The 9,267-nt window shown below is 38.1% G+C and overlaps 1 long non-coding RNA gene across 1 annotated transcript; it reads left to right on the top strand.

Annotated features, from left to right (window-relative positions):
- Positions 1–264: 264 nt before the first annotated feature.
- LOC125485553 lies at positions 265–8,654 on the top strand. Its single transcript, XR_007264265.1, has 3 exons — positions 265–4,063; positions 5,111–5,151; positions 6,816–8,654. It is a non-coding gene; the product is annotated as an uncharacterized LOC125485553 (long non-coding RNA).
- Positions 8,655–9,267: the final 613 nt, after the last annotated feature.

The following is a 9,267-nucleotide window of genomic DNA, read 5'->3' as shown; positions in this document are numbered from 1 at the left end:
AACTAGGGTCTTAAACCTGAACAAAGGAAACTCTAAGAATACAGGGCAAATTGGCTATGGTAGATTGAAAAAAAAAACACTAAAAGATTATTGCATACCATGGTCAAGATATACATTCCACTAAGACACAAAAATCCAATAATTAAGGTGAATCAGTTGTGGCTAATAAAATGTTAGAGATTGTATTCAAGTAAAGGAGGTGGTTTATGAGGTCGGCAGAAAAAGTGGTAAGCCTGAAGACCCTGGGAGGAATTTTGAATCAACCATGGGGTGTCAGCAGACACTGAGCAGCTCAGCCTTTAACCATATATTTCTGTACCAAGCAGAAAGATAATTGAAACCTTACAGATATCTTAAAGATATACAGAAAAAATGACTCCCTGATGTCATATAAAATGTAATAATTTTGAACTGTCTCTTACCTTCATTTTCAGGCCTCAGGGGTTCTGTGCATAGTTGAATTGATAAGGTTTAAGGGGTGATTGTATCAAAGTCCTCAAAATATTAAGGAAAAGACACGGTAGATAAAGATAAACTATTTCCACTGGTTGGGGATTCTAGAATTAGGAGGCATGGACTGAGAATTGGGGTACAACCGTACAGGAGAGATGATGGGAAAGACTTCTATACACAAAGGGTGGGAGAGGTTTGGAACTCTCTTCCACATATGCAGTGGATGCTGGATCAGTTGTTAACTTTACATCTGAAAACGATATTATTTTTGTTAAGCAAAGGTATTAAGAGATATGGGCCAAAGGCAGCTTTATGGAGGTAAGATCACCATTACCTCAGAGAATGATAAAACAGACTTGAGGGGCTGAATGGCCTACTATGAATGATACATTGTTTTTCCACCTTTGAGGTCTAGTTGGGATCCATCAGTGCAAGACCAGTGGGCTGTTTTTTATTTATGGTTCAAAGTTCTAATGGTTTTGGGTAAATACCATTTAATTCCCAGTGAACATAATCCATTGTTCAGTCAAAACCAAATTGGCAACTTGCAGTCATATAGATTCAGGAGTGGCTGATGTAGGATGTAGAAATTAGAGTGACAGAATAAGCAATGATTTTCTGATGGGTGTTTGAGGAATCATGAGAAATTCCCTTTGCTATTTCTCGTTATTCTTAAAAACATTCTAAGAAATTGTATTTGTCATTTCACTGAGAAAAGCGTCAATATTAGGGGAGAAGTGATGGACTGTTACTTTGCATTGGCCAGTATTTTACAGAAAAGGAGAGCTTTATCCATCTACTGATACCATTTAATATTTTGTCTGCCTAGTGAAACCTTCCTTTCTGCATTTTCTTTCTCAGTTGTAGAGTTGATGTTTCTCTAGTCAGTCTCCATAGCTTATCTCCATTTCATTTCAAAATGCTCAGCTGTAGTTAAATGTTGCTTTAGTACAATAACTTTTAGAAATTAAGGATAAGGATGCAGCAATTATTAAACATAATCCCCCCTATTTGCCTTTGCAGACTTTATTATTTGGGCGTGACCTCATCATAAGGTAGCCCCATCTCTGATATCTTTACAGAAACCATGCTGATAAAAACTTGCTATATGATAATGATAAAAGATGTTAACAGAGTAGAAAGTAAACATACCACAATATAGGAACGACTTGAATTCTTAAATGTCTGTCACCTATGGACTTTAACTGTTGGAAACTGTTCTCTGTGAAAGTCTGATGTGAATCATTAACTATTTTTATCCTTTACATTACTTTTAATCAGTTGCTCTGTTAAAATTAATGGACAGAATATCTTGCTGGGACCCAGTGACCTTTTGCCCAATGCATCTCCTTCCTCCCTTTCTGAAGTCCCAAGAGTCCCTCCCCAGTTAAAAATAAATAAATTCTGTAAAACTGTTTGAAGGAAAGGCAGGTTTATTTTTATTAGAGGTGGAAGGGGGAAAGTGGAGCAAAGTGTACTATTTAGATTATAAATGCTTCTAACAAGACGGTGAAACATGGAAATGCTATCTCTGAGAGCTGGAGGAATGTTTGATCGATTCTGAGGTAGCTTTTTCAGAGTATACTAAGCCCTTTTAGATAATAATAGAGAGAGCATTTTTGATTTCTAGTATTTATTCCTCTCTTTTCAGCATGCAGATAAACATCATCTGACTTGGATACATTCAGTACAGTAACAGACAAAAAAAAATGCTATAAGAGCTAATTGCTTGTCTAAAACCAGACAAATGTGGCTCTGTTGCACAAATCCATCATTTCCATTAAAATTGTTGTTGTGATATCGTATTCCTTCACTGTGTGCCACTAGAACCTTGAATTAATGCACCAATTTAGTTTTCTGTACAATAATACAGGGGTTTTACAATCCATTACTGAGAAATGGCTCTGCCACAGCATTATATTGCCCCCTGGTGGAAACACCATCATGGTCATTGTAATGGAAAGGGATGTCAATTTTTCTATAAGATTGTTTCTCTTCTAAAGCTGTACACAAAAAAAAATGCTTGATAGGTTCTTCAAATCTGTCACATGATGGGATATCAGAAGGTGGAAATTAGATATTATGTTGAATGTTTGATACAAAATGATTAAGTTTGTTTAACTTTCTTGGTGAGTCAGGGAGATTCTCACACCAGTAATTACAACTCATTTCTTCATTCTCACGGAAATTGAGTTCTGGATCTGTTATTTTTTCTCTTGGATGCCTCAGATAGATTGTGAAGGTACAGTACTGTACTTGGGTACTTCCAAAGCCATTGCTGTAAAATAAAGAATATCCCTATCCTCAATTTAGGGGTAAGTGGAAACTAGTGATTTATTGAAGTTTCACTGGAACGAGGAACAAATCAAGCAACTGTCCAATGCCATCAGAGAAGCTCTCTTTATGAAATGTTTCCTTCAGTTTTTCTTTGGTGTTTTGTTTTTAAGTTGACAAGACTTGAAAAAATACAAAATATAATGTGTAAAATGTTTTCCAATAACTGTACTGTCTTATTTTCTTGTTTAAGATTCTGATGAGGAACCTATGTGTAATACCCAGTGTTAGCTGTCCCTCAGTAGCAGTCTCACCTCTAAATCAGAAGACTGTGTGTTCAAGACCAACTCCAGAGACATTAGCGTATGATCCAGGTTTAAATTTCTGTGCAGTATTGAAGGAGTACAGCACTGTTGGAGGTGCCATCTTTCAGAAACAATGTTAAAATAAAGGCCATAACTGTTTGACAGGTGAATGCACAAGATCCCACAGCAGTATTTTAAAGAAAAGCCAAAGAGTTCTCCCTGATATTGGAGCCAACTCTTATCCTTCAACCAACATTAATAAAACCAACAATCTGGTCATTATTGCTGTTTGTGTGTGCTTTTTGGCTGCTATGCTTCCAACATTACAACAGAGACTATACTTCAAAATATACAGTTAGCTGTAAAATGCTTTGAAAACCCTGAGTTTGTGAAAGATTCCATTTAAGTATAAGTTCTTTCCTTTAATAGTTAATTGTTATAACAACTAATATCTTCCCAAAGATAAGCAGGATTCAGGATATGAATGGCAATACTGATCTTTTGACCTCGGGGACCATGTAGCACAGCCTGAACTGAAGGTTGTGGAATATTGGAAGCTATTCTACAACAAACATCAATCTGTACGGAAACAGGTGAAACAACTCCTTCACAGTTGTTTAAAAGTAATAGCTAAGGATTGGTGGAAAATTTTAAATAATATAGCAGGTTTCCAGTTGCAAAAATTCACTGATGGATGAAGTGATCAATTTATTGTTTAGATGTTTGGATCTTTTCCACAGGTTTAGTGGATTAAAGATGGATTGAAGTTTCAAGCCAAGATCTGAAGCGTATCTCAATCTATTTGAAATTTCACAGTCCGGAACATTCAGGTTCCAAAATGGATTTTGAATTTAGCACAGTGAACATCTGTTTGGAAAAGCTCTGAGGACTGATGCACATGATATAATGTTTTGCTTATCACTGTCTCGTCAGCAACTGCTTTTAATTTACTGTTTCTTTTAACCACAGGATTTGGTGATAGACTTCTGAGTGAAGTAAAGAAACTGGCACCAAAAGATATAAAAATAAAGGTATTGTTATGTGTTCCAACACCCCATATTTGGCATCTCCCTTCTTCCTCAACTGGTTCACAGCTCATTTTGTGTAAGCATGAGACAATTGATGATGGAGTATATGGAACAGACTTTACTGATGCCCGGGGTGAATGATAGGCACATCCAGAACAATAGAGTATCTTCTGTTTATCTTTGCTGCCTGTGAAGGTCTGTTAAAACCATGCTCTTTAGAGATCATATTTAGCGCACATCATTTTCCACATAGAATCACAGAATTATTACAGTGTAGTGCACTTGACCCTTGTGTCTCTGAATAGTGTTGTCCATGATATCTAGCATCATCTACCTCCACACCTGCACGTTCTCGCATCTAAATTTTTAAAATATCTTTCTGAAATTGGAAGAGGATAATTCAATACAGCTTCTCAAGCTTGTTCTGCCATTTGATTTGATTCAATCTTGGCAAATACGTATAACTGCCAAGGTGGAATTTGAAGCAAATGCAGAAAATGTTGGACAGATTCAACATGTCTGACAGTATCTGTGGGGAGAGAAACAGAGTTTATGTTTCAAGTTCGGTATGACTCTTTTTCCGAAGAGAATTCAGGTGGAATTTGACCTTGCATTCTTTGTTTATCAATCCCATAATATGAGCAGTATAGATATACAAACACATGTTCACAGACTTGACTGTGTATGGGGGAATCATCTTAATTTAGATTCAGTACAACTAAAGAGCAATCATAGTTGTGTATGTCAAAAAGTTAGATATTTTCCTTTAAAATTAAAGTTCTAAATATTTAGTTTCCAGTGCATGGTAAAGTATAATGTACACAGGACTCTGAAATCAGAAGTGCTGGAGCACATTTCCTATATTAAAGATTGCATTTTAGAAAGATTTCCAGAACATTATTAAAAACAAAGATGATGTGTCTTAGAGCCATTAAAGACTTATAGTAGTTTGATGCTTAGATGTTCTTTTCTGGAAGATTCGATCTTGCTGATGTGTAAACTTTTGAGATTAAATAGTACTTTATCCTTTCTGTATCAATTTCGTTACAGATCTCTGCCCCACAGGAGAGGTTATACTCCACATGGATAGGGTAAGTGGGTAACTTGAGGTACAATGCTTTTAAAAATGACTTAGCGAAATATGGTCTGATTGTATTTCTGATCAGACCTATGGAGTTTCTCCAGCAATTTCTGTTCATGTCCAAGAGGTGATTAGTCTATGAGGTCAGAATAGTCCGCTCAACACCATTACTACTCACAATAGGAACAATTTGCCACTGCCTTTATCAGAGTAAAACATTCCTAGTTGTTTTACAGGAGTGTCATGGAGCACAATTTGACAGATGGGTGTGGGTTTTAGAAAATGTGGTTTGCGGGATGGAGAGGCTTGTGGGAGATGGGGGAATGCCAGCAGCAAGGTAGCTGAAGGCAAGCCCACTGCTGGTGGAGATGTTCATTTTAGATGTGTGAGAGATAAGAGATCTCTGAAGGAGCTTACAAAAATAGGGGCGAATGGGCTTCTGAGGGGATTTCAAAACAAAAATGAGAATTTTAAAATTGATATATTGCTAGAATGGAAGCCAGTGTACTTTGAACTTGTGAGTGAACAAGACTGGGTCCAAAGTTAGGATGTGGGAAGCAGAACTTTGGATGATATTAAATTTGTGGAGGGTGAAAGATAGGAGACTAACAAGAACATTGGCATAGTCATATCTAGAGGTGACAAAGCACAGTTGATGCTTTCAGCAGGAGATGAACTGAGCTGGAAACTGAGCAGGCTGTTGTTAAGGAGGTGGAACTAAATGGCCTTTGTGCTGGAAAGTAAATGTACCCAGAAGCTCATCTCAGGGCCAAATGGAATTCAAGATCTAAAGGTCTGGTTCAGCCTCAGACTGCCTGGAAGGAGGATGGAGTCCGTGGTGAGGGAATAGAGTTTGTGACAGGGACTGAAAATGGTGATTAAATCTTCCTAACATTAATTGGAAGCAATTGTTGCTTATTCAGTATTGGATGTCGGATATAAAGGCAAGACAGATTAGAAATGGTGGACAGGTCAAGAGGGCAGGTGATGAGGTTGACTGGTTGTCATCAGCGTACGTGTGGGAGCTGATAGGATGTCTTCAACTGATGTCTCTGAGGAACAGTGTCTGGACGTGAACTAGGAGGGAGACAAGGATAGATCCTTGGGGTTGGCCAGAAGTAATAGTACAGGAGTGGGAAGAGAAACGATAATAGGTGATTCCCTAACCAGAACTGCATAGCTACAAATGGAAGCAAGCGAATGGTGCCTCACTCCACTAGCCGACAGTGGTCAGGCGTTGGTAACTGTTTTCAGAAGCTGCCAACAGATTAAAAGGTGGGCTAGTTTCTCCTGGTCACAGGCATAGTGATGTGACGTGGCTTTGATAATTGTCAGTTCCTTGTGATTCTAGGGACAGGAGCCTGAAAGGAGGAGATTCAGACATGAAGTTGTAACCAACATGGGAAATGGGCACAGATCTTGGAGACAACCATATATCCAGAGTTGGGAGAAAAAAGGGAGGTTGGAGATGGAGTGATAATTTGAAAAGCAAAGGAATCAAGAGAGGGTTTTTTTTTGGGAGAGACACAAGTACTAGATTTTGGAACAGATTATCAAAAATGAACAAAGAAATCCTGCTCTTCTTTGAGAATGTAATGTAAATATTTTATTCCCAGAGTAGGGAAGCTTATGTTTGTTGTCTTCTGTTCTTTGATTATCTGCTTATTTTTACAGAGGCTCTATTCTGGCATCCCTTGACACATTTAAGAAAATGTGGGTGTCCAAGAAAGAGTACGAGGAAGATGGGGCCAGAGCAATCCATAGGAAGACATTCTAAGCCCCTGCCAGAATTGGCCCATACATAAACTCACTCTGATGTAAACCTTGCTTGTCTGGGTATGGTGTATGCCTGTAAGAAGGTGAATGTGTGTAATATGAGAGCACCGAGGAGATACAAAGTCTGGTTTTGGGACACACGTCATCAAAATGAGAGAGATTTTGGTCATTTTCATTTTTTCTCTGCTCCCCCCACCCCTTTACTTTCCCTCTGATTATGTTGTCATTCACAGTTAACATGTGGTGTGGGAGTCCGGCTACATACACTAAAACATGCCAACTGTAATTGGCTATGGCCACTGTCTCTGATTTCTTTGAGGTTATGATGTTAAGCCAGAATAAGCAGTGAGAGGAAATGAAAGCTCCTGAGACAGTTGGGTGGATGTTAAAAGTGTGGTATGAGTGGTAATTTTTAACAGGCTTTTGTTTCTATTGCTTTTGAGACTGGTAATGAATTTGTAACCTATTGTGCGTAGACAAACTGCACGTCCTGATGTTCCTAAATTTTTTAAGAAATATATTAGCAGAGCTCCGTATGAATATATATATATATATCCCAGTGCTTTTTTGTCCATGTCTAGTAACACTAACATATACTGGCTTGTGTGCCCACTAGATGAGGTACTACCGTTACCCCTGCAGGCTGCAAGTATTTTGTGATATTTAGTCAGGTGTCAATAGAGAGAACCAGCAGGAAAGCCCTTTAGAAAACAAGGGCAGACTAGTGGTAAAGAGTGCAGCATGTAAAATATTAAGTTATTTTTCATTCTTTCTTTGTAAATGTTTTAAGCTAAGCCAACAGAAACAGGTCAGAAATCCCAGCTTAAACATTGGTTGCCATATGTAAGGAATGAAACATATTTTAAACTAAAATATGTGTCAGTAATACATTAATGGACAAGGGGTAAGCACAATGCAGTTTAAAGCCAGTTGCAAAGCAAGTGTCATTCAGTTCAGTTCATTCAGATCACCACCACCCCAGTCACATTGTGTACAAGTCTGATTTGCTGACTGTTGGTTCTAGGAATGCAAACGATGGTTTGGGCTGCAGTTGCTTTAAGTATTCATTTCCCAACCATTGTCACAGGGTGACGAGACTGGAGTGGGAGAAAAAAGGAAATTGCAAATTGAATTGCTCAGAATCAGGAACGAAATTCAAACCTGTGGCGGAAGGCCTTCCTGTTAATAATACTGTCATAATGTTTAGCATGAAAGAAACGAACAAAGTATTCATTTTAAAATGAAAAGCTGGTATTTAAGCCTTAGAACTGTTTGTAGTGTCACTTGTATGACTACAGTCGAGCAGTAACACGTGATGTTATAAGTGCCAGTCATATTTTTTAAGAAGTGCAGTTGTTAATGTCAACTGTAATGAAGGGAACTGCTGTCAACCACTGAACATGTTCTGCTGAGAGTAAACATGACAACATAGCAGATCAGCCTTTTCGTTGTTTAGAGTTAATTTGAATGGTAAAACAAAGTTGTTTAAATCTTTACCTTAGCACATTTGTTTTAGAAAGTCACTGAAATTGACTGAGAACACCACTGACATTAGCTTGTCATGACTGCTGTAGATCTAGGTCTCCTGTACAATGAAGACTTTGAATAGGTCCATTCTGACTGTAGCTTTTACTACGTTTACCATCCATTGTTTTACCATGCAGAAGTATTGCGAACTGTGCTGCCAGGTGATGCCACTGTACTTGAAAACCTTAAAATAAAAGCTGTTCATAAGCACTCATGATTGCTTCTATAATCATTAAATGTGGAGATCAGCACCACCAGACCTAAAAGAACAGGTAAAAGATGCATTTATTAAGGTATTAACCACAAGTGGCTATTGCACTACATTTGAAAAGTATTTGAGAAGAATGAAACAATTTTGCATTTCTGTAGCAACTTTTCTTTCCTCAGAGCCCCCAAAAGCACCTCCACACCCACATTTGAAGTTTAGTCGCTCTTATGCAAGCAAACAAGTAAACTGATTTGAACACAGAATGATTCCACATCAAAAAATAAAATACCAGCTATAGGAGTTCTGTTCAAAAACAAAGTTGCTGGAAAAGCTCAGCGTCTGTGAAGGAAAAAACAGAGTTAACGTTTCAGGTCTGGTGACCCTTCCTCAGAACTGGTGGTGGCTGGGAAAATGTCAGTTTATATGCAGAAAATAGGGAGATGGGTAGGGAGTAAACGATAGGAAAGAGCCTTAAGAGAGAGAAAGACAGTTGGACGGACAAAGGAGTTGATAACGATCAGGCTGGGAGGGTGAGTAGTTGTTAATGGGGACTGTTAGTGACTAACAACAGGTAGTATAATGGCAGGCTATGTGTATTGTGTACGTGGTAACAAT

Source organism: Rhincodon typus, chromosome 20 (genome assembly GCF_021869965.1).
Source record: "Rhincodon typus isolate 14 chromosome 20, sRhiTyp1.1, whole genome shotgun sequence".
NCBI lineage: Eukaryota > Metazoa > Chordata > Chondrichthyes > Orectolobiformes > Rhincodontidae > Rhincodon > Rhincodon typus.
Note: the sequence above shows the minus strand (reverse complement) of the source record. Positions and strands in the feature narration are given on the sequence as shown.